This window comes from Anser brachyrhynchus (assembly GCF_964034855.1).
Source record: "Anser brachyrhynchus genome assembly, chromosome: 5".
Classification (NCBI taxonomy): domain Eukaryota; kingdom Metazoa; phylum Chordata; class Aves; order Anseriformes; family Anatidae; genus Anser; species Anser brachyrhynchus.
In genome coordinates this window covers 58,002,376-58,029,742 of record NC_137699.1, presented here as the reverse complement: position 1 = coordinate 58,029,742, position 27,367 = coordinate 58,002,376, and the positions used below count along the sequence as shown (strand labels likewise).

Below are 27,367 nucleotides of genomic sequence, written 5' to 3'. Positions count from 1 at the left end.
AAAACACAACTTGGAAAGGGTCACTGTCTGGACTTTTATACCATGGCATGGCATGGCATGGCATAGAATATTATAGAATAGAATATTATAGAGTAGAGTAGAGTAGAGTGGAATGGAACGGAACGGAAGAGCCATCAACCATGGGGAAAAACTGCTTTTGAGTCCTCAAAGGCCTTCAGCATACAAGAGACAACACGCTGATGAGTTGTTAATGTCTTCTCTGAACAAGCATTTTCATGAACAACAGACAAATTAAAGTTAGAAGAAAAATAAGTATCTTTGGGGCTGGCTGCTGTCAGGGGTAGTGCAGTGGGACATGGGTGTTCAGATGCAGAGCTGGGGGACTTCTTCCTATGCTTAACCTCCATCCCATGCCTGGCTTTATTTCCTCATCTTAGAGCTGGCTTTCGTTTCTTAAAGTGGAAGAACTTAGCACTGTAGAATATGTACAAACTGTTCCCACAATCAAACCTCAGAAAAAATAATAAATAAATAAACCAACCAAGAAACAAAACAAATAAACAAACAAACAAACAAAATGACAACAACAACAAAAACCCCAACCATTTCAGAGTGCGTGAGAGCTACGTGGCTTTAGGTTTGTAAAGTGGAAGCTTTAGAAAAAAAAAATGAACACTTCAATCCAATAAATATGAATAAGTAATACCCATGGAAAAAGAGAGATGAAACATTGTGCTCCTGGGCTGAGTCCTTTGAATTCCAAATTTTAACTGGGAAGGGATGTTTTCCAGCAAAATCTGAAATCCCCTGAAACTGGGAACTGCTGACACAGTGTGCATGCAGTCTCAGTAGTGCCAGTGGGCACAGCTGCAAAAAACAACATGGCAGATATTCATGAAAAAGTCCTCCTTTTTCTCTTCCCTCACTCAGGCAAGCATCAGAAGATTTTGAAATGTAAAATACATTCCTATGTGACAATGAAAGAAAAATCACTTAGAAGAAGACAAGGAGGAATTGAAGTTACTCACTCAAACAAGTCAGGCTGACAAATTGCTTCTGCTGTCTCCATTCATCCACATAATGGCTCTCCCATTCCCTGGCCAGTTATAGAAGAATAATTATCTCTTTCAGATCAGCTGCCTTGGCTTCATCATAAATCAATTCTTTCCTCCCCACTTGCACTCCCACTCCCTCCTTCCCCATTTTTATCAGCGCATCATTCCCATAAGCCTTTCCAAGTCCAGCTTTTGATTGACTACATGGATTTGATGACCAAAGCTCTCTGTGACCTCACCATTTTTGTCACTCCACCCAAAGGTCTTATTTTCCTGATGTAGCTGAGCAAGTTCACGTGCGTATTCGCGATGAGTTCACAGAGCTCAGAGAAGATGAAGCTGTTCATTTGATGTAAAGGACATCATGAGAAAAGAGAAGCTGACCTGAGCCTGACTTTGCGAGGGGAAATGTGGACATTTTCAAAGCTCCATGTGCATTTTCACTGCTAAAAAAAAAAAAAAAAAAAAAAAACACAGACCCTCAGCCCCTCTAGCAAAGCATTTATACTTGTTCATAGTTTCATTAAAAATGTAAGGTCATCACAGTATGAAAAGAGAGAAGAGAGAAGCTGTACCTGAGAAAAGCATGCAAGTTTAAGATCACCACTTATACTGGGTGTTAGCATGGTGACTGAACAGCATCAAGCTTGGGATGGACTTGCCTAAAATGGGCAAACCTCTGCTATAATTAACTACTAACTAACAATTAACTAATGTTGGGCAGGAAATGAAGCTTGTACCTAGCTACCATGGGACAGATGCTGTGCCAGGACCAGGAACATCTCTGCTGGTCTTCTAGACATTGATGACCCTCAGCTCCACTCCCCTTGGCCAGCCCTACACCCCGTACCACCCCGTTGGTCCTCTGCTTCTGCTATCCCAAATCATTCAGTACGTGGAAAGAGATGCTTTGAACTCCTCCTTCTGGCTGGTTTAATCCTCCCAGCCAACCGATACCTTCTCGCTTTATCTGCTCACCCCTCACTCCCATTAGCCTCAAGCCTTCAGCAGCTGAACCGTGGCTCTGATGGAGTCAATGCTGAAAATCACAGACTCCCAAAAGCCCCGATTTCACTGGAGCTGTCATCAGAACAAAAAAGCCGGAGGGCTGAATGCCCCAGTGATGGACAGTGTCTTCGTGCTGAAATGTCTTTTTGTGCACAGTCCATTGGCTTTGTATGATTCTGTATTAAAAGCTCTTTTCCATTTTTCTGTCTACTATTGTGTAAGATTTTTTAGTGTTATTGCAGTCCCTTGGATACTTAAAAGTTTTAAAAGGCCTTTTTAATGCAATAAATGAGCTGGTCAAAATTCCATAATTTGTTGATGAGAAACAAGAAAAAAAAATACCCAGAGAAGTCATTGTGTATTTCCCATCTTCTCTCTCTTGTATCTCATTCAGTTTTCCTGAAGTGTATATGGCAGATCAGAATTTTTTTCTCATGCCATCCTGTCTGACAAAACCGAATAGAAATAGAACTCTTAGGGGGCCGTCATGAAAATAATGCTGGATGTACTCAGAAGAAAATTTCATATACCACTCTAATATTTAAAACCCCAGAAGCCAAATGGCCTCAGCAGTGTCAGGATTTTTCCTTCTTTTATTTACACATTCTGATTCTCAGAAATGTAATAAAATACGCTTGACACCCTACTTGGGCAAGATCTATGAAAAATAAACTCCCTCTGCTGAGTTATGAGCATCTAAATATAAAAAAATAAAAGACTTAAGACACGTATATTAACCTTTATAATGACAACAGTCTGCGTACAGTGGTTTAGGTGTATTTGTGTTCTACAGCCAAATGCTGCAAGCCTTATTCTGATAGTTTAAGGGATTTCAGCTTTTTCAAAGATCCTGACACAAAGCCCATTGTTTATAAGGTGCATGGTCCTGTTTTAGGGCAAAATGCTGTTACCATACGACACAACATTCAGACTCCAGGAAGACTTGCTTGAAAGAGAAAAGGAAACACAGACATATCAAAGTGAGGCTGACAGACAGTGCCAAGTTTATTCACAGCATCTTGGCTTGCCCCTCTCTATCTGATTTCGCATGACCTCTTTCCAAGGGATGTGGCATGGGCAGAGCAGGCTGAACCAGCACCAGGCTGTAATCAAGTGGAGTTCACCCAGTTCCTTGGGGAGCCTGGGACAATTGCAGGCACAGGGAGGGGGATACAAAAGGTCTTTGTGGAGAAGCAGAGAGATAAGAGGTTAGTGAGCCTACAGTGCTCTCCACAGCCATGCAATCAACTCCTCAAAGTCATATGCAAGTTTCTGCTGTGTATATTTGGTGCTGTTTCCTCTCTTCCCTGGCTCCTGTCTTGTTGAATTAGATGCCCCCTTTAAGAATAATAGGTAGATTCATTGTGCTTGCAGCTAAGGCAGGAGTAATTAAATTATTCCTTTTCCTTGGCACCTGGACAGGCATTCTAACTCTAAAGTGGTACATGGGGGATACATCACCAAGGTGATGGCCATATTCCTTCCCTCCATCACCCCTCTCCCTTGTCATATGCAAGAGCAGGCAGCTCTGCTGCTGCCTTCAGAGAGGTAAAGCTGCACAGCCACAGCAGCAAACAGGTATTTCTCCCATCTCCCTAAGTCTTCTGAAATAGTAGATTTCTCCAACTTTTTTTCCAGCTCCTTGTGAGGAAGGTGAATCCATCCTGAAGCTGGTCCAATGAGCATGGTGCTCTTGCTCAAATCTCACCCCACCTCACACGTTCTCAGTGGCAGCTGCTTATTTCCCCAATGTCCCCATGCTGTCCCCTGTCAAGGGATGTGCAAACTGCCAAGGTGGCTGCCTGGCTCCAGGACACTTTCACCCTTCCAGCTGAAGCTTTCATACCCCACAGTCACTATGCCTGAGTTTGCTCTCCAGCCTCGATATCAGGTTAAGGTTTGCTCCTGAAGTCTTCCCTCAAGCAAAACTCCCATCATGTCTGCAGCATGCTGCATAGAGGGAGATTCACTCCTATGCAGACACCTGCAAGACTTGGCTCTGCTTGATGCAGGCACTGGAGCTGCGCAATCAAGGCCTTTCTCACTGTAAAGCAGATGGTGGTGCGCCTGGGGTCTGTGTGTGGCTGGGGTGCGCGGCAGGACCCCAGACTGGCTAGGGTCCCACAGTGGAAATGCCCAGGCCTTCCCTTACATGGGGGTCTCAGGAGCAGATAAGGCTTTTGAGCTCAGGAAAGCTGATCAGAAACTCAGTGCTTGGCTTCTGAAATAGAGAAAGTGCAAAGACACTCAGAAAATAGGAGGATTAACAGCTCCATCTCTCCCACTGCCCACTGCATCCTTCCTTCCAGCCATACACTCAGACAAGTCCCCCTGTCCCCTGGAAAGTGCTTTTCCTTGCATCCTTTGACCCGCTTGCTGGAAATAAATAAATAAATAAAAATAAATTAAAAAAAAAAAACATGCAACCATGCAGCACTTGCTACCAAGATATTATAGCCTCTAGCTCTTCAGGAATACAGCTGTGGTCTCTGGAGAGCTGAGATAAGCATCAGTCTTATGGGAGGCATGCCCTGCTTTGGGCTCTGATTTGACTTCTTGCAACAAAACGCCCATTTTCCCTCAATTGTATAGGGATTTAATACTCCAGACTGAGGTGCTCTGAATTAAAATTCAGTTTTGTGCCAAGAGCAAAGGAGAAACATCCAAAGTGGGGAGCAAACACCGCAAATTCACATCTGGCATTGGTCTCCCACCCCCTTCTGCAGTAGCCAGTGGGTGTGATGCCAGGGAATTGTCCTCAGCTTGTTGTAGGGCAAATTAATTAGCCAGGGGGAGCACAGCCAATTACAAAGCAAGAAATTTGATTGATAAAGGCACACTAATTAGGGTAAAGGCAGAAATTTGTTGTTTGAATTTATGGTGTCTTTTAAAGGCCTGTCAGAGGGTGGCCCTGAATGCAAAACTTGACAGAAATCTCTACAGTCATGGACTGGGACAGGTCTCCAGCTTAGCCCCAGGAGATACCATCTTCATTGTCCCTGACTATCTCAGCTACAGCAGGTGAGGGCTCTCAGACCTCTGTAAATCCTTCTCCCATATGTATTCCTGTTGCCATGGCCTCTGAGATTTTGTGGTTTCATCTTTCCCGGGAGAGAATAAACATCCATTGCATTTTTATGAGCAATTTGTCTGTTCTGATTTTTCTCAGTAATATTGAGATCCGACCTGCAGCTTTTAAATGTTTGGATGGGGAAAGGTTGGGGAATATAAGACTCCAGCATGATGCAACATAAGAATATCTGCAATTCTTAATGTGTCTAAGGAGCAAGGGTCCAGCTTTAGTTATGCAAAAGCAAACATGTATAACACGGATGTATGTGTAAACCATAGATGTACATGTATGATATACAACACTCATCCAATGTATAGCCATGCATTTCAGTAGACAAAAGACCTGGCTACTAATAAATAACTATATGTATACATCTGTCTCATTTAAAATAATAACCAAGAAGAAATAACTGGTTTTGTTTACCCAGGTTTGCTAAGCAAGTCCATTCCTTGAATTATGAAACAGAGCTGATACTTAAAATCATATTCTCTGCTCTACTGCAAAAGAACAATTAAGCTGTAACTCTGCAATAGGATTGGGTGTACCAGACATATGTTCTTAATCACAGATAAAAACAGTATTTTTGGGAAGGGAGGGTGTTGATATAAATTCCTCCAAGAAAAATACAAAACAAAACATTCTGTTTAGAGAGTTAGAGGGAAGAATAAATAGGATGTGAAAGAAAACCACCAACAGTTTAGCTAATGCTTTTGTGCAAAAAATGAATGAGAGCCAAGCCAGCCATATCTGTAAAAACGGGGCCTTGTGGAATTCAATAAATTATTGATAAAATCGCAGAAATGTCTACAAGCTCTAAGAGAAATTGGGTAGTATGCTAACTGGACGCTGGACCTTCATGTGGTAGGAGACCAGACGCGGTGGCCTCGCCACTCACAGCTGGGCATGGAAAAGAAGCAGAACTCACTCCCCTCTTACATGTGAGGAGTTGATGGCTTAAGAGTTGGTGGCCACCTATATAACAGGAAATAAAAGAGGCTGAAGCCCCTTCCGTGTCTGAGAATGTGGCACAGCTTAAGCCCATGCAGTCAATTTCTATGATGAAACTCTATGATTTCTCAAAAGACCCTCATAATGCTGCCTTTATTTACGGAGAGGGAAAAAAAAAATAAATAAAAGGCATTTTGCCTGGGGCAAGTGTGGGATTTGGTGTTTTGGTGTTTGGCCTGTAAGCAATGGGAGGATGTTAAACTCGTCCCTCGTCCCTCACTCCCTCCCAGCCCAGGGAAGGATGTTTACATGCTTTATCATGCTACTTTCATATTTTATTTAACAGAAAAGTCCATAAATCCCCCTTAAATAGAAACAAATATTTGAATAATTCATCTAAGAATAATTTCCGTTTTGCTTCCAAATCTGCTGAAGTTGATATTGCCTGCTGCTGGGAGCTGGCAAAAGAGCACGTGCTGCAGGGACCAGGAGGAATAGCAAACACAAGACCATGTGTGCCTACACCGAGCCTGCTCCTGTGCTGCATCCTCTGGCCTTGAAAACAAACCCTTCCTTCTCACACAGCACCACAAGGCCAGGGGATGGATGGGAGGGAGCTTTTGGACTCTGCTCGTCTTGTCTGTTAGCACAGGTTAATTGTATTAATACAGTCAACCATAGGGGAGAAGTCAAATTGGTCAATTCTGGGCCCTCAGTGCTGTGCGTGTTCCTCAGGCACAAGACTTCAGCATCGCATTCGTTCTGCAGTTTGTTGGGGTTATGAAGCAGTCATTGTGTGCTGTGCGGCAGGAAAACCATGTAAGGAGGACTCTCTATGGCTATGTCATGGTTTGTGATGGAACTGTTATCAAAGAGCAGCTTTCTAGGTATTTTCCTCAATCTGATGAAAAATGTAAATATTCTTTCAGCATTGGTTCCAACTGCAGAATCTGTGTTTGCTGATTGAACCTGCAGTCTTCATTTGGGTTGTAAATTTAAGTAACTCTTAAGAGAAATAGTAGATATTTTACTTCAGGATAGAATGTACAATTTTCACCATCCTGTAATTTATCTTGCTAAAGGCCAAAAATATGCAGATTTACTAAAGTCTTGAAGAACCATGCATAATCCAGAATGCTCCAAGGAATATGTGCATAACATTACTTCTGTCCCATTTGTGATCTTGAATAGACAGATCTTATTTTTGCGTTTCTTCCAACTGAGAAGTCAATGAAAGGGTATATTTTTCTGCTAATTAGACTCCTAGAGATTTCCTCAACTCTTCAAGATCTACCAACCTATTTTTTTTTTTTTTACATCTTTCTTCAGTCACGGAAGGAGCCTTTGTGTCACTGTTTTTTTTTCTTCCTTTTCTCCAGTGAAGTGATTATTGAAATATCTAACGATTTTGATCCTTTTCTTGTTGAGAAATCTTTTATAAGATTAAGATAAACAGGCTTGTAAATTAAACAGATGATCAGACATCCTCTGTTCTAGAAGAAGGTGAGTGATAAAGTGTTCTCCCAAATGGCTCAATGACTGGGAGAATAAAAATATTTGCCTATGATATAGCATGAAAAAACAGTGCTAACCCAGTGTCCTGCGTAAAAACAACAAAACAAAAACTTCACACTTTTAAAAATCTTCTCGGTAAGATTCTGGGGATAGAAGGAGGGATGTGGAGAGGTAAACCTGGGCTCAGGTGCTCAGGGCACCATGGGGCGCTTGTGGCATCGTGGCACTTGCTGAGAGCACACACGGAAGAGAAAAACAGATGTCATCTTCTGAAAGGTGCTTAGGCCTTGTGATAGCCTTGTGATACCACATCCTGCTTAAACTTTGTGTGATTTACAGCTTCATCCTGTTTCAGGAGCATTTTGGACACTGCTTGGAGCTTCACGGACAGGAAAATCTCCATCACCCCTGCCAAAGACACTGACCACTGAGGTGGGGGACAGATCCTGTGTGAGGACCTGCCTCTGCAAAAGCCATCAGGGTTCATCTGTGTGAGCGGTGCATCATTTTGGCAGGGCAGGGCTCAGCACAGCCATGCTCCAGCACCATGCAGCTATAGGGGCCGTGCCTGTGTCCTTGCAGCAGGCCAGCAGCAGCTCTGCAGAGGGAAGACAAGGGTCCTGACTCCCCATCCAGCACTCCATCGGCTGCTTTAGCTTACCTTGTGTTGTACTCAAGTGCACGGTTATTTGTATTCGTTGAAACAAATTGCATTACAATGTCTCTAACAGTATTTGTAAAACATCAGAACTCTGATTCATAAGCGTGATTGCCCTTTTATTCTTCCATTTGCGTTTCTTTCCTCCTGCATTCGACCTTCACACTTTAAACGTGCTTCATTAAGATAGTAGGAAAAATAACTAGTGGCACATTCTAGCCAAACAAAGGCTGCAGAAACCAACCAAAGCATTCAGAATATGAACACTGTCAAAATATAAGTAAGAGAAAGTAGGACAGAAGCCAGATGGGCTGGGCTCTTCGCTTTTAGGCTTTAGAATGTTTGAGGGTGGAAATCATGCACAGGCTGGAGGGATCCTGCTGGTTTTTCTAGCCAAGATTCCCATTAGTGATAACCTTCAGTTTTTTATATGTTCTGCCATGCAAAGTGACTCAGTCTGTGGCTACCTGGTGTTCCTGGCCAGGTAAAGACAACTTGCTGCAGTCCTCAGGTAACTCTCCTCTTCACTACAACCTCCTCTCAAGGACACAGGCACAGACCTCCACCCTCTCCCAATGCCTACAGCACCGAGCCTGACATGCTCTTCTTTGGCATCTCAGCATGCTGGACTCCTCCTGTCTGGCAAAGATCAAAAGCAGACCCAGAGTGGCACTCAGCAGCTTATCAGACTTCAGCCAGGAGCCTGAGGGGCTGCTGCTTCTTGCATTTATTGATATTCATATCTGTTGTCAAGGGACACAGGTGAAAGGTTGCTGTTCCACTAAGGTGTAGCTACTCATCTGGAGCTGACACAGCCTGCAGAGCATGTTGCAGCCCTCCCTGCTGTCAGATAGGGTAGCAGGCTATTCTATCTCCCATTCTGTTTCCCTCCCAGCCTTGCTGTCAGTCATTTCTTGGACACTGCGTTCAGGCCAGCTCAGGAGGCAAACCAAGAAGAGCAGACAGCATGCAATTTAGGATATGGTCGGTCTTTTCTTTTGAAGGCTGTTTGATCCCAGAGATGGACAACTAGTGTCTAAAACACCTTATTCTGTTAGAAAGCACCATCTCACCTCTTACTTTTTTTCTCCGTCACATGCAGAGTGACAGGTGTGTGACGAGGATGGGCTGTGACACCAGTCACGCTCCGGTGTCTGCCCTCAGAGCTATCCTTTGCCTGCAGGGAGAAGCCTGGTGGATGCATTTAAGATGCTTGTGCACAGTTTCTGAAATAAGAGCAAATATCATCTCTAAGTATGACCTAAAAAAGGAAGTAAAAAAAAAAAGCCCCCGGATATGCAATACAGATGTCAACATTCTCCCTTTCAGCATTAGGAACTTGGAGCTTGGTGAGTAAAAATCAATGCAGTGCCATTGCTGTCAGCGGAGCTCTCCCAGCTGGTGTGGCCCTCTCTTTACATGCTGCACGAGTACAGAAGCCCCGAGAAAAGGGACAGACCATCCTTGAAGGCTGCCACCACAGCCCTTACTCATCCTGGGCTTAGGCTGTCCCTGTGAGTGATAATGAATGAAGAAAATTATAGCTCTTGGTAACAGTACGTATTTATGGGAATGGGTTTTATTTTGGTCAATATTTCAATTAGACTCTTACCCACTGGAGGGAATGCAGATCAGGGAGGGGCTGCAGCAGAAGAAAGGAACATTGCCAGGTGCTGATTGATGTTTTATCGGGCTGTAATACTAGGAGCTTTCGCTTGCAAGAATCAAATGTTAGATCTCTCTCCCAGGGATTTATTTTGCTAGTACCTATGGGAACCAGCTGGGCTGGCTGCCTAGAGAAAAAGACAAAGCAAGCTAGTCAGGAAGTTTATGGTGATTTAAGAGAGATGCTGATTAGTGATTCACATTTGTGTGAATAATAAAATAAATGTGGAGACTGAACAGTTGTTAGCATATTTCTCTATTGCTTCCCCCACCCCCCCCCCAAAAAAAAAAAAGGAGAGCTGCTGTATATAAGTTACGGAGTTAAGGTAGGGAATTTTCCCACCGCAGCAGACCTATTTTATTGCAAAGAAGAAAGCAACACCCTGGAGAGGTAAAGATGTACAGTACTGTTGATGTTAGAAATTCTGCACCGAGGACATTTATGTTAGTGAATTGATTGGGAGAAAGAAAAAAGAAAAAAAGTAACTTTTTCTCTGAAACATAAACAAGAAACACTTTCTCGAGGGCAAATGACGTGCTGCAAAGATTTGGAACAAGGCCCCATGGGTGTGCTCCAGCGGCGGCAGAGCTGCAAGAGCTTAACACTTAAAATCCAGCCCTGGAGGGACAGAGCTGGTGTGATTTGCTAGCTAGATACAGCCTACAGCATCGCTGCTGGCCTGAGCCAAGAGATGAGCAGCCTCTCATTATCTCTTTTCTCTGCTGGAATTTAGTCAATTATGGGCAAATTCAGAGAAAAAAAAAAGTTATTTGCTGGACTTTATTGTGAATCTTTTGAAATATGGTGTCTGTTTTCAGTGAATGACAGTGCTATGATTTGACACCTTAAGTTTTATTTTCTGCCTTTAAAACAGAATTGTCCATTTTTAGCAGACTCTATCTTCTTCAAAAGACCATTGTACAGCAGAACTAAACGCCCTGCCTCAGGAAACAGCATCAGAGACTCCAGAGTTCTCAAGCCACTTCATGAAATTCAGAGGTTGGGAAGAGAGACCTGCTGGTTTTCAGCCTGGCCTGAGGAAAAAGCTTCTCTCTGAGAGGACCAGAGGAGCAGCTCTGGAGCCAGGCAGACTGCTGGTGGAGAAGACCTCCTGCCTTCCCAGCTGGTGGCTATTCTGGTGGACCCAGGGGACATTTGACACGGAGGGACTGGAGCCACCTCCTTGAGAGGGAGCTTTCACCAAAGACGTTTTTAGGTCTCACCTGGAGCTTCTTTCTTTTTGGGGACAGAGGCACCCTGCCAGTGAGGCTGAGTGTCCTGGTTCCAGTTAGGACAGAGTTAAGTAGCTCATAGTAGCTGGTAGGGTGCTATGTTTTGGATTAGGATGAGAAGAGCGCTGATAACATGCTGATGTTTTAATTGTTGCAGAGCAGTGTTTACACCAGGCCAAGGACTTTTCGGCTTCTTGCTCTGTCCTGCCAGCGAGCAGGCTGGGGGTGCAGCAGGAGCTGGAAGGGGACAGACCCAGGACAGCTGACCCAAACTGGCCAAAGGGGTATTCCATACCATCTGACGTCATGCTAAACAATATATAGGGGTGGCTGGCCGGGGTGGGGGGGCCGGCTGCTCGGGAATAGGCTGGGCATCGGTCAGCGGGTGGTGAGCAATTGCATTGTGCATCACTTGTTTTCTTACACATTATTATTGTTAATACTATTACCATTATTATTATTATTATTATTATTGTTATTATTATTTTCCTGTCTTAATAAACTGTCTTTATCTCAACTCACAGGCTTCACTTTCCCGTTTCTCTCCCCCCATCCCAGAGAGGGAGGGGGGAGGGTGAGCGAACGGCTGTGTGGTGTTTAGCTGCCAGCCGGGTTAAACCACAACACTGAGCCACAGCAGGTCCAGGTGATCTAAAGAGCACCAGGAGCATTTCTGAAGACACGTTGTCATTTGTTCCCAACTTCTTTCATAGGTCTGAATGTCACCACGTATATTCTCTTCAATAGAAGATCTCATTATATCTTTTCTTCCCACCTCTCCTCCCATTTGCAATTGCTCTTCTTGATACCTTCTTTCCTTTCTAGTTATGACTTTGGACATGTCTTCTTCTGCCTTGCTTTCTCCACTTGCCCTCTTCTTGTTTCTCTCTGCCTGCACCAACTCCTGTTCTCTTTTCATGCTTTTTCCTTGCTTTGGGATTTCTCACCAGAAGCCACTGATCATGAGGAGAGGATTTTTCCAGGCCTGGATAAATCATAGTGGAAAATAGCTTCAGTATTCTAGCTCTGTTCGCACAGCTCTTAAAATAGAAAGAATGGACCCTTTGTAGGCTGCAGTTCAGATATTTGTCTGATGCCATGCTAGAAAGCCATCTGACTCGTGAGCGCAGTCGGATTTAGCTGCAGTGGTTAGAGATGCCACCACGCTGAACTGTCTGCCCTCCCCCTTGACCGGCGGTTATTGTCCTTGTACCAGAATAGAACAAAACAGATGTCCTCATCCTAACCTCCCCGTCCTCCTCACCATCCACAAAATCAGCTTAGGGCACTGCTGATGACAGGTTTGCTCTGAAAATCTGCTCTGCAAATTGAGGCAAAGACCTGCTTTTTTTTTTTCTTTTTCTGCTGCAAGTGCTCTGACTCAGGTCTAGGGATGCAGAGGGCACCTGGGCGTCTGCCAGTTTGATTCCCCTGTGTGCAGTTGCCCACGCACTGAACAGGAGCAAAATGTGGCTCATCAGGACCTTTTTATTTCTTCACCTCAGACGTGCACACTGATGGGAGCAGCTCCCAGTGAAATACAGGTGCGGGTTTCCCACAGCCACCTGCAGCTTGCTGTGCAGATGGCGGGATGGAAATGCGTTTTAAATATGATTTGGACTTTGGTGATTGAATTTCTCGTTGCATCCCCACGTGTACAGCACTGGAGGTGCAAGAATGAAATTGCAAGCTGTTGTTGGCAGCATCTGCAGGCAGTGCCTACAGGAACCAGTTATGGGGTGGCATGAGCAGGTTCCCTGGCCCCAGACAGGGGCAGATGAAGGATGGGCTCCACAGCAGTGCTTCAAGCAGCTGCTGTGCAGGACAGGAGGCCTCCATTCCCACCGCTGTGAGCCCAGCCACTTCCACCAGCGCTGAATTCTCTCTGTACTCAGTCTGACACAGATAATTAAAAGAAAGACATTAATTTGGGTCACAGGAAATAAGTAATGCCAAGCTAATACTGGATTCAAGCTGCATAAGAAATAAGACTTTGGTCTGAGTATGAGCATGCCAGACAAACAATTTTTGACTTGTTAGGGGACAGACAGCTGAAACCTCGAGCTCCTCCATCCACCTCATCTGTGAGCCCAGCTCAGTCTGACTGTCCTGCAGACACTCACAGGACTTACGGGGTTTATTAGAAGCACAGGACGGGAACAAACCCATGTCACCCCCACCTCTGGGCACCGGGCAGAGGAGCTGTTTCATTGCCTGGATCAGTCTGATCCCTGTGGCTATAGGGACGTGGTAGCTGGTGCCTTGTGCAGAGAGGAGGGGGTGAGGGTGCCCACTGTATTTCAGCTGCCTGCCTAGAGCCATCTGGTGCTAATGACTTCCCCAGACTACTGCTGCGGGTTGGGTTTGAATTTCCTACCCAGAGGTGAAAGGCTCCTTCACTTATTAGACTATTAATTGTCCAAACCACCAGTTTGGTTCTTAAGTGGCAATTAATGAGAAGCCAGAGCTGGAGCTTATAACTGGGAGGAGCCTTACAAGAAAAGATTAATAAACAGCAGGGGAAAGGGCTCGGAGGGCGTGAGATCTGGGCAGTTCATGTACCCAGGCTGTTGCCGCAAGCTCTGACAAACAGCAGGCTCGGGGCAGAAAGTCCCACAGGGCCCCTGCTTTAGCCCAAGATTTTTCATCTCTTTCCTGAAGAGCAGTTTTAAACAAAGGGCCGCTCTTCAGTATTTTGGTTCTGCATTTCCATTCAAGGCCACTGCATAGCTTGGGTTGCCTGTGCTGTAAGTCCACCAAAGTAGCACAGAGAGGAATTTCATAGCATGTTTCAGCACAAGACTTAGATGTTCAGTGTCACATTAAAAGGCACTTTATTTATGGGAGAAAAGATTCCAGCGCGGTTTCTCAGGTTACTTCCCTATAAATTACGTCTCCTTGCCATTCATCAGGTTCCTTGTTCTCAGTGCATAAGTAGGCTCCTTATTTACTGCGCGCACAGCAGACGTGTGCTCCGCACAGCAGGAAGAACAGGCTGAAACACAGGTTATCAGCGGCTTACCCAGAGACACACCGCAGATGTTTTATGCAATCCTTATTCTTTATCATTCGGTGAAACATGCTCAAGAAGCAGCCAGTATCTCCGAATGAGAGAGATGCTAAGCCTGCTGGAGACACACGCACACTCCCAGGATGCTGTGGCACTCAGTGCAACCACAAATGTTTTAGAGATGGGAAGAAGTACGTTCAAATACTGCACATTAGTGGGGCCTTTGCAGCTTATCGGGATGGCAGCGGTCATTTTCAGTTCATCTTCTTTTCTTTGCACTTCTGTTTAAGCACTAGAAGAAGGCTGTTAGAGCAGCCGCTGAAGAGGAATAAGTAACATGAAGAGCCATTTCACAGAGGAGCTGGCTAACCTGCACATCCCCATGCATTTTGCTCTTCTGCTTTGTGATGACTGTCATACTGCAACCCCGTTACAAGCCTAGATGTGAATGGGACAAAGATCCTCTGAGATTTGGTCCAACGTGCTCCCAAGCATTGGGACAGCTTCCCAGGGAGCCCTGTACACTCGCAGAGGGGTGATCAGTGCTCATGGGCAGCTCCTGATTGCCAAAGACTTTATCCAGAGCTCAGGGGAAAGGTTCTCATTAATTCATAGCCAACCCTTCTCTCCAGCATGGACACAGCCTCTTGTCTCTTCTTGCTGGTGACCAGCATTATGACCCGAGGGAACGGCATGGAGCTGGGACAGGGGAGGGTCAGGATGGGTGTCAGGGAAAGGTTCTGCACCCAGAAGGTGGTCGGGCACTGGGACAGGCTCCCCACTGCAGTGGTTATGGCACTGAGCTGCAGGAGTTCAAGAATCCCTTGGACAGTGTTCTCAGACATACGGTCTGATTTTTGGGTGGTCCTATGTGGAGCCAGGAGTTGGACCCGATGAGCCTTGTGGGTCCCTTCCAGCTCAGGATATTCTGTGATTCTGTGATTCCAGCTTCAGAGCTGATCATTTTTAATTAGGGGCAGGAGTTGACAACAGTGATTTTTGTAGTGTGGGATGTGCCTGACACACACAGGCTGAGAAGCACACTCAGAAAACAGGGTGGTTCAACATGCCAGTATAGATTATCAATCTGTATAGATTTTCAGCAGACTTTCTCAGTGTTAGGCAAGGCTTGTACATCATTGGCTCCTGAAGTGCTTTAGAAAACATAACATTAATGTAAAAGAAATAGTTTGTCCTTCAGGTTTTCTCAGGATGGCAGAGGCATTGTTTTTAGACTAATAAACCTGTTAGGTGCTATAACTCTGTTAAAAGAGTGCAGAAGTGTCAGATCTCCATTAATGTGATTACATGGCTGCTGCAGACAGGGCACAGCCATCTGTAGCATTAGTGAAAATGCTTTCCCGTTCTTTGCATAAATTAGGAGAAACATTATTTCATGAACTGCTGCTTATACAAGTTTTGGCAGAGGATCAAAGTTCAAAAAAATGTATTTATTTTTTAACGCATGTGAAATGAAAAATAAGGGTTGGTACAAAAATTCAACCCCAGAGCCATTTTTCAGGTTACAGGGGGAAAGAAATACATCATAATTTTAATGGGAATGAAGAGAGTCCCTGGAGTTAATTATAACAGCACTTTCCCATAGCTGGAGTGAAGCTGTATGTGTCAGCATTTCTTGAATGCACTGTTCCTTTCAGTGCTCCACAAACGGTGCCACTCTATGTGCCAAGGCACACACAGATGCAAGATTTAAGGGCAAATCATTCTTAAAATTGTAATTTTGGAATGAAATGAAAATCTTGACCATGTTGACCAAAATGTTGACCACTTCAGCACTGTTTTCTCCTTGTTTACATTCAAAAACATCTGCACAGGAAAGCACGTCGACCAGCAAATTGAAAAGAAGCGCCATTAGCACACGACAGAACTCGTTTTATTTATCGGTGGAAGTCTCATGTACACAACGAGACATGAGCAACACTGCATATCTTTGGCCTTTGTCCAGCCAAACCCTTAAGGATATGCTTCACTTTAAACATCTTAAGTATTCTTCACTTTAAACGAATAAATCTGCTCGTGTGCTTGAAACAGATAGAGAAAAGGGAAACTGGTATCACGGGGCTGGAAAAATCTACTGAGAACCTGCAGCTGGAAAAGAGTGCCCAGTATGCATATATATGCATAAGTTTTATCTGTATCAGCAATATGAGTAAAGAATATTATCTTTGAACTGGACTGTGCTATCTTTAAAATATCCTCCAATTTTGAGATGAAACAGTTCTTTAACATGTAAATCGGGTTTGAAGTCAACAGTTAGGAGATATGAATAAGCACAAATAATTCTTTATGGCTTTCATATGTGTTTCCTAACCAGCTGACTCCTCATCCTCTATGGACTGCAGTAATCAAGGCAATTAAATTTTAACAAGTAGGAGCCAGCTCTGTTAGTAGCTGATGGATGAAGACTCCCTGCCTTTGCTGTAGAACACCATTTAGAGATAGGACACCTAAACTGAGCCATCCCTCAGGGCTTTCTGATTCAAGAGCCCATGCTGCATAGGATGCACTTTATTGCAGGTCTCCTTGTTCCCACATTTGTAGCCCATCCAGAGCCTTTGTGGTCGTGGTTGCCCAAAGTGACTCAGAGAGGGAGAGCAAGAACAGTATTTGAGAACCACCAGCCAGCAGCCAACAGCCTCTCTTGGTCCAGTCACTGTGACTGATGTGTTTAACTGTAGGCACTTGGATTTGGAAATATCTGGCAGGTTTTCCAGCTCCACACCATTCCCCCAATCTGTTTGCACTGTTGTCACCTGCTAGGTTTCCTCCCCAGCTTTCCTGGACATGATTCACAGCACAACAAGGAGTGTACAGGTGGTACCGAGCTGTGTCAACCCCCGCCTCCTGCAGCTGGCACAAAATACAGGAGAATTGTTACCTTATCCCAGATCGTATGTTGGAGGCTGGATAGGTGGTCCAGTTTCCACCCATTTGCACTGCTAATACAGTACAGAGAACAAACGAGGCTGCCCAAATGAAGCTGTCAAAGACTCCCCTCGACACAGGAGCTTTCCTAGGTGACAACAAGCTGGCACAGCCACTTTTCTGCCAGCCTACAGAATTCAGTACAAGGAGCAAGCCAGGAAGAGGATAAGGCAGGCTGTGTAGCACGCTGGCACATCCTTGGCAGAGGCAGCAGTTGGAGGCAGGAAAATGAACACGCTGCCCCATTAGAGGTACTTGACTTGCTGGCTCGTGTCCCTGTGGAGCCCTTTGTGGGCACAGCAGAGTGCAGGCATGCAGGGTAGCACCCAGCCCTGCTCTAAATCACCTTCTGACAGGACACCACCACTCCCCAGGCTAAGAGGTGATGAAAACAGGATGGTGTGAAGGCCTCCCTCCCCATTGCATCCCCCTTAATCCTCTGTAGGTTTTGCAGGGCTCCCGGTTATTCTGGGACTGAGAGAACAGAACAGAGCTATACTCAACTCCTATTGCCCTGCACTCTGCTAAGCTGAGAGGGATCCCAAAGCAAAGCTGGAAACCAAACCCAAGCCCTTTTACTCAGATAACCCTACCCCCATAATAGGAGCATCTCCCCATCTCAGGTGCAGCAAAGCTTTCTTTTCATCCTTATTTGCAGGATCTGTTTTGCCCACTGTTGCTGCCTTCTCTCCTCTTCTCCCTCCATTGAGCAGCTGCCAAGGGCATTTTCTATGCAGCTTGGCCCTTAATGTTTTGCCCTAAGCAAGCAGCCAGGACTCCAGCTGCCTAACTCCACTGCAGCTGTATGCTTACAGAGAGCTTCAGATTCCCAACCCAGAGATAAGCCAAGTTAGCAATGCTGAAAATACTCTCAAACTGAGGCTTGTATCTGGGTCACATAGCTGCCAAAACCACCCCCATTCTGTTGAAACAGCTATTGAATTTGCTTCTAGAAGGGAAAAGACAGTAACATGCCAAGTGACACTAATTGTTAGGCAGCACTGAGCAAGTATAATGCACTCCTGCAAATTATCTGGGAACACTTTTTCCCATTTTGTAATGCATTTGGAGGGAGGAACGGGGAAGCTGATCAAGGTGAACGCATAATCTATGAAAATCTGTGAAAAGGTATAGATCTTTTAGGGAAACTTTTTAGTAGAAATATGTTACCTGTGAGTTAGACATTTTTGGGGAAAATATTACTAAGTGCTTCTCATTCTGTGGACAAAATCCCTCAAAACCACTGAAAGCATTATGAACTTATATGTGGATGGTATCAACTCGTCACAGCCCAGCTTTCCTTTCAGCCATTTTCAGCACTGATTAGGAAGTTGGAAATGGCACTGGGACAAAGAGAGCTCCTACTTTGGAAAAGATGATAGAACACAGAAAATTTCACAGTGACATTTCTTTAAGCACGTAACTATACACACAGTTTTCGTTTCATCATCACCAGTTTAGAAAAGAGATACCAACCTACCAAAAAAGCCTAAATTTGCTCTGGCATTGGTTTATCATGGTAGACTTGTGAAAGATGGTGTAACATGCTGGTGAGTCTGATAGTACCAACCCCCGGCAGAAAAGTCCTGTTGGACGGATTATTTATTCTAACAATTTCAGACTAGCAAATTGAGGGCCAGTAGATTTCATTTCTGTCTTCTTTATCAAGATCTTGAGACAAATCATGCAACACCTGCATCTGCTTCTCTTTCCCAAATTAAACAGTACAGTATTCAGCCAGGAGGAATTGAGGTGACTATTCAGAGACAAAAGAGCTGTTCAATTTAAATAAAGGTTGCAGAACTTGGTGGTTAATTTGTCTCCTTTGTTTCTCCAGTTGGAAAAGAAAGAGGAAAAGACAGTGGCACAGTAATTACACTTAGCTGCACCAAGATAGCTGTGCAGTCCTGAAGTCATGCGAGCTTTCAAGTCGCTTGGAGATCACCAGCTGGGAGATGCCTCGGAAATACAGGGCAAAATTGTAGTCCCAAAGCTGGGAAGCTATTTGAAGGTGGGAATACAAGACACAGCAGCTGAAGAGTGGTGCACTCAGCTTGTTTGCACTCATTTGTACTTCTTGGGCTTTTTTTAGAAAGCTGTATGTGTAAGTTGTGGTGGCCATGGAATGCAGTGTATGGATAGAGGCTGGTAGGCACAGTTCGCTCTATAGCCATATGCCCCCACCCCATCTGCTGGGTAATGCGGATTTACTGCAGATGTGTGTGGATTTGCTTAGTGTGACTGTCTTCTACAATTGCCTCTCCTCTTCCAGACAAAAGAACTTAAAGAAAGCATTTAATATATTTTGAAACCTGTGACTTAGCACACCCAGCTTCTGTTCTAGGTTCAGTGAAGTCAGTGGGAGATGTGAGTGCAGCAAGGCTAGGATTTCACCTTGAGAAGGCTTACCTGGGCATTTCACCTGATGCTTTTCTTTACATGATTCTTGTTTAAAGATAAGAACGTGCACAAGTCTCCAAGGTTCCATGACCCTTACCAAGGGAAAATAAAAGGGAAGCAGGTTTCCAGATGAAGTATTAAACAATATCTAATGTGAAGTCATTGGGGGTCTTTGTTGCTCCCCAGTCATGCCCAGTTCTGGTACCAGAAACTGGAGGCTGCTCTTGAAGGAGCAGTGGCAGCAGAGCAGCTTTACTGCTCAGCAGACAACACGGTGACACCACTTAGCTCAACAGTTACCTATCTCAGATCCAATTGCTCTCATGCCTTAAAGCACATACTGATTTTCAGTGCTTTTAACTAGCGAAGAAATATGCTCTGGTATTTAGGTAGTTTTCCCACTTGTTTACTCTCTTTATGATACTAAATGGAAAAATGAGGAAATGAAAATGGAAACAGGAGTGACATAGCTTCAAATCTTTACAGTCAAACGCAAATGTAACTGGGAAAAGGTTGAGTTCACCTTCTGCAAGAAATATAAAACATAAAATGCATGAAAAATTCTTGATCTAGATATCTGGATCCAGAGGACATTGAAAGGAAACACCGGACAGACCTAATGAGCCAGCAGATGGGAATATTCACCCTTGTAAAGTTCACTACAGTAATTTCCCATCTTTAGAGATGATGGTGGCTTTGTTTTCCAGTTTTGGTCTGAAGAAGTACAGAACACTGAATGCTGCTGTCAGATCTGGATGACACTTGATGAGAGCCCAAAATAATTTTATTCCTGGGTAAGTCTGACAGATGATTTGGCCTGGGCAATTTAACAAGGGCACAGGAGATTGAAATCACTATAAAATGATTTTATGGCCAACAGGCTAGAAGCAAGCTGTTTTTTATTTATTTATTTTTTTTTTTTGTCTGAGCTGTGGTTCATCATGGATTTACGACAAATAATGCTCCAGGACTTTGAAGAGCTGAGAAGCGTTATGATGAAATGGTAGCAGCTGTTCATATCACAGACAAGGTAAATGTCTGTGATATCACAGACAAGGAAGATGTCTGTAGCCCAAGGCCCAGTAGGCAAAGGCAGGGACTAGGAGAATGATGAACTGCCCACTGTAGGAGAAGATCAGGTTCAAGACCAGCTAAGGAAACTGAAGGTGCGCAAGTCCATGGGTCCTGATGAGATAGATCCATGGGTCCTGAGGGACCTAACTGGCCTAGTTAGATGTAGTTGCTAAGCCATTGTCCATCATATTTGAGAAGTTATGGCAGTCTGGTGAAGTTCCCATGCTATTCAGAGGGAATGCTATTCAGAATATGGCCTGCAGAGGGAATGCTATTCAGGACAGGCCTGAGGGCTGGGCCTGTGTGAACCTCATGAGGCTCAACAAGGCCAAGTGCAAGGTCCTGTATCTGGGCCAGGGCGATCCTAAGCACAAATACAGGTTGGGTGGAGAACAGATTGAGAGTAGCCCTTAGGAGAAGGGCCTGGGGGTGGTGGTGGATGGGAAGCTTGACATGAGCTGGCAACATGCGCCTGCAGCCCAGTAAGACACCCGTGTCCTGGGCTGCATCAAAAGCAGCGTGGGCAGCAGGGTGAGGAAAGGGATTGTCCCCTTCTGCTCTGCTCTCGTGAGACCCCACCTGGAGCCCTGCACCCAGCTCTGGGGCCTCCAGCACAAGAATCACACAGAAGTATTGGAACCAGTACAGAGGAGGGCCACAAAGACGATCAAGGGGCTGGGAACACCTCTCCTATGAAGACAGGCTGAAGGAGTTGGGGTTGTTCAGCCTGGAGAAGAGAAGGCTCCGGGGAAACGTTATAGCGGCCTTCCAGTACCTAAAGGAGGCCTACAGGAAAGCTGGGGAGAAACTCTTTTTCAGGGAGTGGAGTCATAGGACAAGGAGTAATGGTTTTGAACTGAAAAAATGGCAAATTTAGACGAAATATTAGGAGGAAAGTTTTTACTCTGACGGTGGTAAGGCCCTGGCACAGGCTGCCCAGAGAAGCTGTGGATGCTCCTTCCCTGGAAGTGTTCAAGGCCAGGCTGGATGGGGCTTTGGGCAACCTGGTCTAGTGGGAGGTGTCCCTGCCCATGACACAGTGGTTGGAACTAGATGATCTTTAAGGTCCCTTCAAACCCAAACCATTCTATAATTTTATGATTCTTCTGAAAAAGATCCTTTTACCGGCAAAGTAGAGAAGATTACCAAAAGAAGTATTTTTCTTACATTTTAAATTTATACAGTACATTTCTGCACAGTTTCCAGCCTTAGCTGAGATATAAAATTGCACTGCACATTTACACAGATATTCTTTACTTTGTAAAAATGCTTTCTAAATGCTTTTCCCAAGTATGCTTTCAGTATGACTAACAGAAATAACCGTTTTAAAAGCAATAGCCACTTGGGAGCAACATTTCTGAGGAGCATTTTCCCTTTCTTTGCCCTTTGCTGTTCGACCAGCAATAGATGCAACCATGAGGAGCAAAAGAGCCTCAGGGGACCATATGCTGCTACCAAGAGGCATTTTCTGTATGCAAATTTAAGAGGTACTCACATAAGAGGTCTCAGATCTGTTACTTCTCACCTCTTATCACATGATTCTTCTGGAGCAGGGGTACAATCTAGCATCCATACATCAGTCCATAGAAGTCTGCTCCTATTCAAGCAGGCAAATGTTTATTTTTGTTTGATTTCACTTTGTCTCTTCACACATCTCATCCTCCTTCAGCCTGCTTTTGCTAACTGTTTCTTTGACGAATTATTATTTTTTCTGTTGCTTCAGCAAATACTTCCCGAAGTATGTTCAAAGCTGAGCATGTGTTGGAGTATTTTGCTGAATCAGGAATTCATTGCATAGCAATATCCCATAGTGTGTGCACAGATGGAGTACTTGGATAGGGAACACTCTTAGTTACAGCAACAGGCGAACTGTGAAAAATTAACCTTTTCCTTTTGGGCAAAAGATTTCTTGTTTGATGTAGTTACTACTTTGGTGGCAACTGAATACCGTTGCCATGACAAAAGTAAGCATGTATGTCACATTGTAAAGACAGCTAACTTACCAATATTTCTTAGGTATTAGAATGGCTTAAAACAATGCTTATAGTGCTGAAGATGTCAGTCTTGTCAGGATGAAGAGTACCATGCATACAGAAAAATCCCTGTGCGTATCTCTACATCATGGAGGGATCAAAACAAAAAAGCTGGTGGAGAGAATGATGATCCTCGGAAAGATTTACCTTAAGCAGGGAGAACCTTTTCCTTACCAAAGGTAGAGAAGGACTGTGATATATTTTTGTACAAAACATTTAAAAAAAAAGAAAAAAAAAACAAACACAATCACACGTGCTACCCCGTAATAACATGAAAATTACTGGGGTTAATTCCCCTGCTTGCCTTCCACCCACTCTGTGATTGTGGGTCATATATACTGGAATGCAGATTGCCTCACACCAATTTAGGAGTAATGATAGCTACTTAGACATACTTAAGTACGATGTTCTGGCAATTAGTTTAAGCACAGTTGTGGTATTGGCAAGGAATAGGATTTCATAGTAGACTAAGGAGATTGATTTGCAAATGGCTCTACTGAGGACTTTTTTGGAATGTTTAAGTCCATCCTGTCGTCCACATTTCAAAAAACATGTTGAAAAATTGAAAGAGAGTCAGAAAAGATCTTAAATCTTAATTCTTAGAAATATTCATCAATATAAAGACATAATTCCTCCAAGGTACCTACGATGTATTTAGTTTAACTCTATCTGAAGCTGAAATCTTGCTTGAGCACAATTTACAAACATCTGCCTGGGGAAGATTCAGGCAGCCTTTGGGAACTGTATGTTGGGAGCCAGTTGCCGGGAACTGAAACTGGACCAGGTCATGCTCCTACTAAGACACAAAACCTAAATGTCAGACTATTAACTTCAAATAACTTGTCTAGGGATATGATAGATCTTCTTAGATTTTATATATATACATCTAAGTTGTATGTATTTCAAACACTTAAATAACACGGACAAACTTTAAAAAGTGGTTATGAGTATGGTTCTTTTGCCTCTGTTAGGAAGGTGGTTAGTTTAGATCATCAAAATGGTCCCTTTGGCTACAATAATGAATGGTTTCAAACTGGTACAGTATGAGTTTTAGAAGGTTTGATTTTTATTTTTTTTTAATATTAACAATTTATTCATGTAGCTAAATGAAGCCTTCCTGATATCCATAAAATGCTAGTATTTTTACAGGCTAAATTAGTGGTTTGACTGTATATCCTGATACATGATGCAAAGTCAGGCATTCTTCTGGGGGGCTGACCCAACAGTCTTTCTTTAAAAAGCAACGTGCTTTAAGACATAAACCTTCACTATTTTTGTTCTCTTTACTTCTTAAGTTATTAATTGCAATAACCCGTCCAAGCCCTGGTCACTATGTAATCAAACAGAACAGCTGTGGGAAGCATTTCTGAATGCTTGTACTGAAGAATGGGTAGGATTATCATGTTTCTCCAATCAAGAATGTGGGCACGTAGAAGATCTATCTAGGATGGTTTTTCTGCAAAACTTCATTACCATACCACATCCCTATGAAACAAGATTGCCTTAGCCTAATTGCTGTGTCAGGCACATTTAATTAAAGGAAACCCAGATCCTCTTTCTGGATAGCTCTTCTCCCACTCTTCGTATAACACAAAATAATGTCCCTTAACCCATTATCTATCTTCCTTAGGATATCCGTATGATCCAACAGGAAAATTGAGTATGCCTCCATTACACTGTTGTTTTCAGCACAGGAGTCTCAGATGTTAACTGAAATTTGAGAGACCACACAAAACCAGGAAAATAGACCATGACCTTCTTACTCACCCATTAGCTTGCACAGGGGTTATTTTGTTATGGATATTGAGCCCATGTTTTGTCCAGAACAGTTGGACCATAGGCAGAAATAGAAGATCCACTGTGAAGAAATGTTACTCACAGTGTGGTCAACGTTACCCACAGCCCTAAGTATTCAATGCAACTTTTCATCACAAGCCTTGGCATTTACCTCAAGATTTGAATTATCACTTGTAAAAACAGTGGCGTCATGAGCAGTTAATGTTTCATGAGTAAGGAGTCTTCATAAAGTGCATTGTCTCAATATCTAAATTTTAGCATGGAAATTTAAGCTTCTCTTTCTTCTTCCTCCAGCAGTGCAGATTCTACACTTGCCTATTATCTCTGCAAGACAAAGCGTAATAAATCACAGACATAGATGTGCTTTTCTTTTATACTTGCAATGCAAATGCTACAGAATGGATTGGCATTCTGGCTCAGAGCCTGCTGAAGACCAATGGAAAAGTTTCTGTAGGAATTAAAGACAAAGAATATGTCTGTATTGCCTCTAATATGGCCCTCAAATTAGGCTCTCCTGCCTTGTGTATGTCAAACCTGTAAGCATCTGCAGAGGAGGGCGCACAGTCCAGAGAACTCAGGTTGAGCCTGAGCAGTCATGGTCAGCAGTGCTCATGGAGGTGGCTGTATGGAGAAAGGGCTGAGTGTGAAAACTCCTGTTTTGGCAAAAAACTTCTGGTTTGGGAAAATGCATCTCTGAAGGCTGCATTTTCATTGCATTTGGCATATAGTCGAGGACACATTTGGACTCTCTGCCACTGATCACTAGTATGTCTTAACATCCTGAGATCAGCCCAAACATGATCATTTTGCCTTGGGAGACATCTGGGTAGTATTCTGTAAATATTTATGTGTACATTCGTTAAAATCACGATAAGCAGAAAAACTCCATGAGGCCATTTATTAATATTGTGACTGAACAAGGAGCTCACGTATCTAAGAGACATTGGATAAATCTGAGCATTAACCCACACTTCCACAAATGGAATCCATTCTTACCTTTTTATTATTATTTTTCCCCTTCAAACATTTTTCAGTGTAAGATACCTTTTTTTGCTTTGTCATATCACAGAATCACAGAATCGTCTAGGTTGGAAGAGACCTCCAAGATCATCTAGTCCAACCTCTGTCCTAACACTAACAAGACCTCCACTAAACCATATCACTAAGGGCTACATCTAAACGTCTTTTAAAGACCTCCAGGGATGGCGACTCAACCACTTCCCTGGGCAGCCCATTCCAATGCCTAACAACCCCTTCAGTAAAGAAGTTCTTCCTAATATCCAACCTAAACCTCCCCTGGCGCAACTTTAGCCCATTCCCCCTCGTCCTGTCACCAGGCACGTGGGAGAATAGACCAACCCCCACCCCTCTACAGCCTCCTTTAAGGTACCTATAGAGAGCAATGAGGTCTCCTCTGAGCCTCCTCTTCTCCAGGCTAAACAACCCCAGCTCCCTCAGCCGCTCCTCATAAGACTTGTTCTCCAGACCCCTCACCAGCTTCGTTGCCCTTCTCTGGACTCTCTCGAGCACCTCCATGTCCTTCTTGTAGCGAGGGGCCCAAAACTGAACACAGTACTTGAGGTGCGGCTTCACCAGAGCTGAGTACAGGGGGACAATCACCTCCCTAGACCTGCTGGCCACACTGCTTCTTATACAAGCCAGGATGCTGTTGGCCTTCTTGGCCACCTGGGCACACTGCTGGCTCATATTCAGCTGCCTATCAACCAGTATTCCCAGGTCCTTGTCTGCCAGGCAGCTTTCCAACCACTCATCTCCCAGCCTGTAGCTCTGCTTGGGGTTGTTGCGCCCCAGGTGCAGGACCTGGCACTTGGCCTTGTTGAACTTCATGCAGTTGACCTCAGCCCATCGCTCCAGCCTATCCAGATCCTCCTGCAGAGCCCTCCTACCCTCGAGCAGATCAACACATGCACATAACTTGGTGTTATCTGCAAACTTACTGAGGGTGCACTCAATCCCCTCATCCAGATCATCGATAAAGATATTAAAGAGGACCGGCCCCAGCACTGAGCCCTGGGGGACTCCACTAGTAACCGGCCTCCAACTGGATTTGGCTCCATTCACCACAACTCTTTGGGCCCTGCCATCCAGCCAGTTTGTAACCCAACAAAGCGTACGCCAGTCCAAGCCCCGAGCAGCCAGTTTCTTGAGGAGAATGTTGTGGGAAACGGTGTCAAAAGCCTTACTGAAGTCAAGGTAGATCACATCCACAGCCTTCCCCTCATCCACCAAGCGCGTCACTTGGTCATAGAAGGACATCAGGTTTGTCAAGCAGGACCCACCTTTCATAAACCCATGCTGACTGGGCCTGATCGCCTGGTTGCCCTGCAAGTGCCGCATGATGACACTCAAGATAATCTGTTCCATGAGCTTCCCTGGCACTGATGTCAAACTAACAGGCCTATAGTTCCCCAGGTCTACCCTCCGGCCCTTCTTGTAGATGGGCGTCACGTTTGCTAGCCGCCAGTCGACTGGGACCTCTCCTCATAGCCAGGACTGCCAATAAATGATGGAAAACGGCTTGGCCAGCTCCTCCGCCAGCTCGTTCAGTACCCTCGGGTGGATCCCATCCGGCCCCATCGACTTGCGTACATCCAAGTGCTGTAGCAGGTCGCCAACCATTTCCTCGTGAATAGTCAGGGCCACATCCTGTTCCCCATCCCTTTCCACCAGCTCAGGGTACTGGGTATCCAGAGAACAACTGGTCTTGCCGCTAAAGACTGAGGCAAAGAAGGCATTGAGCACCTCAGCCTTTTCCTCATCTTTTGTAACTAAGTTTCCCCCCGCATCCAGTAAAGGATGGAGATTCTCCTTAGTCCTCCTTTTTGTGTTGATGTATTTGTAAAAACGTTTTTTGTTATCTTTAACAGCAGTAGCCAGATTGAGCTCCAGATGAGCTTTGGCCTTTCTAATTTTGTCCCTGCACAGCCTCGCAACATCCTTATAGTCCTCTTGAGTAGCCCGCCCTCTTTT

General features: G+C 44.4%; 1 long non-coding RNA gene across 1 annotated transcript; it reads right to left on the bottom strand.

The window, feature by feature from the left end:
* Window positions 1-2,116: 2,116 nt before the first annotated feature.
* LOC308196535 lies at window positions 2,117-4,806 on the bottom strand. Its single transcript, XR_013952269.1, has 2 exons — window positions 4,469-4,806; window positions 2,117-4,245 (listed from the first exon to the last, which is right to left on the bottom strand). It is a non-coding gene; the product is annotated as an uncharacterized lncRNA (long non-coding RNA).
* Between the last annotated feature and the right edge of the window lie 22,561 nt (window positions 4,807-27,367).